This window comes from Indicator indicator, chromosome Z, assembly GCF_027791375.1.
Source record: "Indicator indicator isolate 239-I01 chromosome Z, UM_Iind_1.1, whole genome shotgun sequence".
Lineage (NCBI taxonomy): Eukaryota > Metazoa > Chordata > Aves > Piciformes > Indicatoridae > Indicator > Indicator indicator.
Window position 1 is genome coordinate 43,583,844 of NC_072053.1, and position 7,779 is coordinate 43,591,622.

The following is a 7,779-nucleotide window of genomic DNA, read 5'->3' on the forward strand; positions in this document are numbered from 1 at the left end:
TTTGCAAGCAGAGTCTAAAATCTATGATGAAATGCAATGAATATGTAGAAATATACAAAATTCACAACATTTACAAATATATGCAATCAACAGAAAAAGCACAACCGATCTCCCTTTGCTTCTCCCCAAGGGGACCCTCCCAAAGGGGCCTCTCTCTCTCCCAGGAGCTTCCCCCCAGGCCCCTCTGGACAGAGAAACAGAGTTAGTTAAGCAGAATGTTGTTAACTTAGCTGCCAAGGTCAGTACGTGTTATCTTCAGCCAGAAGAGGAGACAGCAGCCAGACAGCCCAGCAACTGCCCCCACTGCAGAACGCAGAATGTGCAGAATGCCTACTTTGTTTTGGATAATAGTTCTTAAACATTTCTATCTATCCAATGGAAGTGTTTAGAACAATCAGTATTTTGCTTTCTTACACCCAATAGTGACTTATTTATACTCTTTCACTTTCTCTGTTCTGAACTTTGCAAGGAAAAATTAAAAAGACAGTTTCAAACCATAACAGTTTGTTCTAGTAGAAACAGTGAAGCTGAAGAGTCAAAGTCCATCAAGCAGCTTTGACAAAATCCATCACTATGTTATTTTTAAATTTACATTTGTCTTCAAGACACAGTACCCTGTATATTAACTGTATATATATCTACACACACACAGTAAGGATATTTACTTTTACTAAAACACAATATTGAGTGATAACAAAAAACAACACCTAGCTTAACAGGCAAGCACCTGCTGGTAACATTGTGATACAGATAGAATCAGCCATGGTCTTTCTTATTTGATAATATAAAAGAATGAAATACAAACTAGGAATAATCTTTAACTGACAATGACTGCCAAAAATGCTATCATTATCCTATCCTAGGTTATCATTTTGAATTGGATAGATTGGGAAAAAAAAATCACAGGACAAATAGTCTAAATACTGATGTTCTGATGTGCAATTGCTCTGCAAAATGAGATTAAGAGATTCTGTGCTCTGGTTTGTAGGCACTTAATTTCTGATTAGATGACTGGAAGAAACTGTTACGTTCAGAATGGCTGACTGGAAGAAACTGTCAGAGTGTTGATATTTTCCAGGGACTGTGGCTCCACAGCGCACGTTAATTCTATTTGGTTTTGTGAGAAAACAAATGGGTCATGTGTAAGCCTCCAGGGAATTATGAGATTCACTTGCAATTTTGGAACTTTTCTTATAAAATTTAGTGAATGCTGGCCTGATTCCATGTAGTGTCAACTACCTGAAAGGACGATATGGAGGGGCTGGTGCTGGTCTATTCTCACATGTAATTAGTGATAGAACAAGAGGGAAAGGCCTCAAGCTGTGTCTGGGTAGGTTTAGACTGGACATTAGGAGAAAAGTTTTCATGGAAAGAGTGGTCAGACATTGGAATGAGCTGCCCAGGGAGGTGGTTGAGTCACCAGCCCTGGATGTGTTTAAAAGTTGTTTGGATGTGGTGCTTGGGGATATGGTTTAGAAGTGAAACTTGTAGGTTCATTGGTGGGACTTCGTGATCATGAGGGTTTTTTCCAACATGAATATTTCTGTGATTCTGTAATTCTCTGTTCAGCAGCCCTGAAAGTGAAGCTTGTGTTTTCTAGCTCAGAAGTCAGAAGACAGAGGAAAGTAAGAGGTCTCTCTTTAAAAGCAAGTACCTCACTTCACCATCTTTATTCTAGTAGGTTGGAAAGAGCTTTCCAAATCCTGCATCAGTTTCTGAGAAAATGCTTTGAAACACCTGCTATTACTCTGAAAAAAACTTTATGCCTGAACACAGAATCAGATATTTATTAGATAAGGTGCCAAAAAAGAAAGAAAGAAAAAAAGAAGCAAATAACTAATCAAAACCAACTGATACCCCAAGTATAATCCACTTCTGAGTTGCAATTTAGGGCCTGCAATTACAGCCCAGGAGATCAGAATAACAAAGATTCAGCTTTGTGGGATGTAAGTATTTTTGGTATCAAGGAACTTAAAGTGTTCATTACAAATCAGCCCACCTTCTCTCTCCTGCCTTCTTCAGCAGCTTAGAGACTGGTTCCATGTTTGTCTTTCTACTGACAGGGATATATAAAAAATGTGCAGTGATAGAGTTCTAAGTCCCAGACCATAAGCAGCTCATCAGGTATCAGCATGGAATTGCTTCTGTGAGAGCTCTTATGTCTGGAGACACTACACTAACTGACCCTTCCCAACAGCCCCAGGCAGGAACAACTAAGACAGAAGCGGAAAGAGAAGAAGCCTTGTTCTTCATCTGGGTTCCACTATACAGCTGAAGGAGACAAGTATAGAGAAAGGAGTCCACCACTTTTCAGAATTTGGAGTGCTACAAAAATTTCTGCCATATGGTGTCCTAGGAGGGGTTGTTGACTGCAGACACAACCCCTTCTGGAGCACCTCTGGCTGTCAGTGACGCTCTAACTATAGTGAACCACTGAGGACTATGTGGCCCTTATGTATTAGTACTGGATAACTTATAAAGACTTGAATAGCTGAATCACACATTTTGTTATAGTATTCCACTACACTAAAAAAAACCCTCACAGATACTTATTTGCCTGCTATAGTGCTTTCAGTAATAACAGCTGCAGCCAAGAATGTGTTCTTTCTTGAAATTATCTTGCCATCAAGAAGAAAAAAAGGATTTTTCTCTCCACTGAACATTTTATGATACTTTGGGTGTTTCTCATTAAAGAAAAGTTACATGTTTAAAATGTGTCAGTAACTGGAAAGACATGCACCTTTAAGAAGATTTTTCAGGTGATGGATTTGCTTGTAAAGGAACCACTTAGAGAGAGCCTCAGTGTAGCTTGGGGTTAAAAGAGAGGATGGACCAGCTTTATAACAACCAGAGTTGAAAGAGACTTTAGTATTAAATGTTAAATATTTCTCTACTAAAATTCTGAATGGAAATCTGGGTGTGATGGATTGACTTAAGAAAATAACCGTTCATGTGACCATGCACAAGATCTCTGTTTGCACCTCAGTCTGAAAAGACACCTTGTAGCTGATGTTAACTCCTGGAGTATAACAACTGAGCACAGAGGTGGGCATCATCACTATGCTCAAAGTGACACACATAGCCCTTTTAGGGATGCAGGAGAGGAACTCTTTCTTCACCATTGACTGCTTTTTTGTGTGGGTGCTTAGACCAGGTTTTTTGAGAGCTGGGGAGAGTAGAGCCTACCAACATATTCTTTACCTTCCAGAAAAAAAAAATCATAACAAATTAGTCTAGCAAAACTCTATGAGGTGTTTCTTTTATAACAGTTTATGAAACAGTTGCCTCATTTGCCATAGATTTCTAAGATTATGAACAATAGCTTTCAAAAAATCAAATCCAATTTCTCCAAAAAGAAGTTGAGGTGGCAGAAAGGAGATTTCTAGAAGCAGTTTGCAACTATTAGCTCCTGCTGAAAACTCCAGAGGCCAAAGGGAATAGGGTTTTCTCCAAAAAAAATTGCCTTGAGAGACCAAGTCCTATATGGGAGTTTAATGGAGATTGGATGCCTAAACCACAAAATTTTCTGTAGAAAAGCTCAGCTTCTGGTCATTTGGTTCCTGAAAACTAGTCTGGGTACCTTCTTCCCTGAATTGTATTAATGCTACAGTTTTCAGGATCCAGTTCACATAAACTGAGCTGATCAGCATTTCTCTATTAACAGCCTCCAGACCCATGCTGCAAGAGCATAAAAATGAAAGCAACTAAAAAAAAGTAATTTGTAATTAATTTCATTTTGTGAGAGATGGAAAAATGGCACAAGGAAGAAACAGGAAAGTTGGTCTTAATATTGAGATGGGTCTCCTAGTTTTAAATGGTTTTTAGTTAGTGAAAATTAGGATGTCCCAACTGATTAATTTGAATGTCCCAACTGATTAATTTGAATCTATGCTTACCATAGTGGTTCTAGTTATGTTTGTTACTAAGAGGTCTGGTTCTGGCTACCTTTTGTCTGTTTATTATAAGACAATTAGCTGACTTCATCTCACACAGCTCAAGTTTCCAGTGTTGTGAAATCCACTGTTGTATATCTCTTTCTCAGTTAAATCCACAAGAAGGAATAAAGAAAAGAAAGAAAGAAAGAAAGAAAGAAAGAAAGAAAGAAAGAAAGAAAGAAAGAAAGAAAGAAAGAAAGAAAGAAAGAAAGAAAGAAAGAGAAAAAGAAAGAAAGAGAAAGAAAGAAGGAAAGAAAGAAAGAAAAAGAAAGAAAGAGAAAGAAAGAAAGAAAGAAGGAAAGAAAGAAAGAAAGAAAGAAAGAAAGAGAAAGAAAGAAAGGAAGGAAGAGGAAGAAAGAAAGAGAAAGAAAGAAATGAAGAAAGGAAGAAAGATAGAGAAAAAGAAAGGGAAAGAAAGAAAGTTAAAGAAAGAAAGAGAAAGAAAAAAATAGAAAGAAAAAATAGAAAGAAAGAAAGAAAGAGAAAGAAAGAAAGAAAGAAAGAAAGAAAGAAAGAAAGAAAGAAAGAAAGAAAGAAAGAAAGCAAGATACAAAGACGGAAAGAAAGACAGAGAGAAATAAAGGAAGAAAGAAAGAAGGAAAGAAAAAGAAAGAAAGAAAGAAAGAAAGAAAGAAAGAAAGAAAGAAAGAAAGAAAGAAAGAAAGAAAGAAAGAAAGAGAAAGAAAGAAAGAAAAAGAAAGAAAGAAAGAAAGAAAGAAAGAAAGAAAGAAAGAAAGAAAGAAAGAAAGAAAGAAAGAAAGAAAGAAAGAAAGAAAGAAAGAAAGAAAGAAAGAAAGAAAGAAAGAAAGAAAGAAAGAAAGAAAGATAAGAAAGTACAATTGTGTTTCATCTACGCAGGCAAACAGCAATGGAAATGGTTGACTCAGAGTGTGGATAATACAGGGGTAACTGATAAGCTGAAAGCACCAGTGCTGTGTTGTCTGGCTGACAACAGGATAACTATGAACCAGCAATGTGCCCTTGTGGCCAGGAAGGCTAATGGTATGCGCCAAGAAAAGTGTGTCGAGCAACTTGAGGGAAGTTCTTCACCCCTTCTACTCTACCCTGGTGAGGCCCTATCTGGAGTACTGTGTCTGGTTCTGGGCTCCCCATTTAAAGAAGAGGGAACTGCTTGAGAGGGTACAACAAAGGTCTATGAAGATAATGAGGGGACTATACCATATGTCTTATGTAAAAATGCTGAGGCACTTGGGTGATGGAGCACTGAAACAGGCTGCCCAGAGAGTCGGTGGAGTCTCCATCTCTGGAGCAACTTAAAACCCACAAAGATGTTGTCCTGCAGAACTTGCTGTAGATGAACCTGCTCTGACAGAGGAGTTGGACTAGATGATCTCCAGAGGTCTATTCCAACCCCTGCCATTCTGTGATTCTGTGATCATCTGTGATCATCTGGTCCAATGTTTCTGTGGCAAAACCACAGCCTAGAAAAGATAGGCCAGCAGCCCATTCAGCTGAATCTCAGAAGCATCCATTTTTAGGGAATCCACCACTTCCCTGGAGAGATTATTCCAATAGCTGATTGTTCTCATTGTGAAAATTTTTCCTCGTGTCCAGAATCTTTCCAGATCAGAATCTTTCCAGGAATAACTTGTACCCATTACTCCTCATCTTTTCTACATGACTCCTTGTAGAAAGGGAGTCTCTTGCTCCTTTGTAGCCACCCTTTAAATACTGGAACACAGTGATAAGGTCTCCTCTAATCCTTCTCTTCTCAAGACTGAATAAACCCTGTTCTTTCAGTCTTTCCAGATATGGTGTGCTTCCCAGTTCTTTGATCTCAGTGGCTCTTCCCTGGATCATCTTCAGCCTGTCAACATTGTTTTTGTATAGCAGGGACCAAGACTAAGCACTGTATTCTAGGTCTGGCCTGACAAACACTGGGTAGAGTGGCATGATTACTTCTTTATCTCAGCTGGTGATGTTCTTGTTGATGCAGCCCAGCATCGCGTGGCTTTCTTTTGTCTCTCTTTGCCCACCAGACTCCCCAGGTCCTTTTCTGGAGAGTGGTTTCTCAGATGAATCCAGTCTATACTGCATTCCTGGGTTATGTTGTTCCATGTACAGTACTTCACACTTGTCCTTGTTGAACTTCATAAGGTTCTCGCTAGCCTACTCTTGCAGCCTGCCCAGATATTCCTGCAGGGCGGCTCTCCCTTTCAGTTGTCTACTTCCCTGTTCAGTTTGGTATCATCTGCAAAATTCATCAGGGTACACTTCATCCCATCATCCAGATCACTTATGAAGACACTAAAAAGCAGTGGGGCCAATACTGGTTCCTGGGGGATCCCACAGGTAGCTATTTTGAAAATAAGCAAGTGGAGGGTGTCCATGCCAGTGCCAGGGGAGTTACAACTAGATGACCTACAAGGTCTCTTTCAGCACAAACCACTCTATGAATCTATGAATCATGACCCACTAGGTACAACCTCTTGCCATGCACCACACAGACCTCTTGTCTAGACTGTAACACATCAGTTTCCCTAGGAGGGGACTGTGGAGAAGCACATCAAAAGCCTTGGAGAAGTCCAGGTATACACTGCTTGCCTCACATGAACTGAGCAGGTTGCTTTGTCATAAAAAATGATCAGTTTGTTCATGAATGATTTACCCTTGATGAATCTCTGCTAGCTTTTCCCAGTCATGTGCTTCATTTGGCTTGTGATAGCCCGTGGGAAGAATTATTTCATAACTTTCCCAGAATTATTATGGAAAAAAATTGATGGGTCTATAATTTTCTGGATCCTCCTTTAAGCCCCTCTCATAGATGGGGTGACACTAGCCTTCTTCCAGTTTTCTGGTACTTCCCTCAGTCTCAACCACTTTTCAAAGATTATAGAAAACAGCCTCACAATGATGTCAGCCAGCTTTCTTAACACTCTCGGGTGGATAATTGATTTGTAGAGGTCAGTTTGCTGTAGTAGTTCACATGCTAGCTCTTCCTGTATTGGTGTGTGTTTGCACTGACCTGGATTTTTTTTTCTAAGGCCAGAAGTCCAACAGTATTGGTAAAACAGGGGTGTAGAAAGTGCTGAGAACCTTTGCCTTTACAGTGTTGTTAATGACTAAATCACCTCTTCTTTTTAACAGTGGGGATTCCTCCTGTTTCTGCTTGTTGTTTACATACCTGGAGAACCCTTTCTTGTAGTTTCTGATGTCTCTGGCCAATTTAAATTAGAGCTCAACTTTTGCTTTTCTAACTACATCTTTGCATGTCCTGACAGTTCTCATGTAGTTCTCAATGGGTATTCATCTGTTTTTCTGTCTCTGGTAGGCTCCTCTTTTGGTTTTGAGAAGGCTTGGAAGCTCAGAGTTAAGCCAAAGGGGACTTTTGCTCTGCCTACGTCACTTATTGCTAAAGGATAAAAAACTTACTGCCAATAGATTATATGGAGAACAAAACCAGAATTACTGTAACTTGGACAGCTCTTGGGGACTTGGTTTATCTAACCCTGAGGTGTGAATTTTATTAGTGAGTCATTATTTAATTAACAGTGTCAGGAACCACTTCAAGCCAGTGAAATACTGTTTCACTATTTCCCTGTGGTCCCTGGTAACCATTGTTTTTGCAGAGACTTCAGGATCTACCACAAGCTGACCCACTCTGTCTTGAAGGTTAGGATTGTTCAGTACTACAGACATCAGTCAGCTCAGCTAAAATTATTCATATATATTCATATATTGTAGTCTACGTACCTAATCTGAATACATTTCAAAACATGCTCCATCTATCTCAGGATTTGTTGCTGCCGCTTTTGATGCTAGTAGTATTGAACTTTAGAGTGATAATCAAGACAGCTCTACTAACATTTTCCTTTGAGTCGAG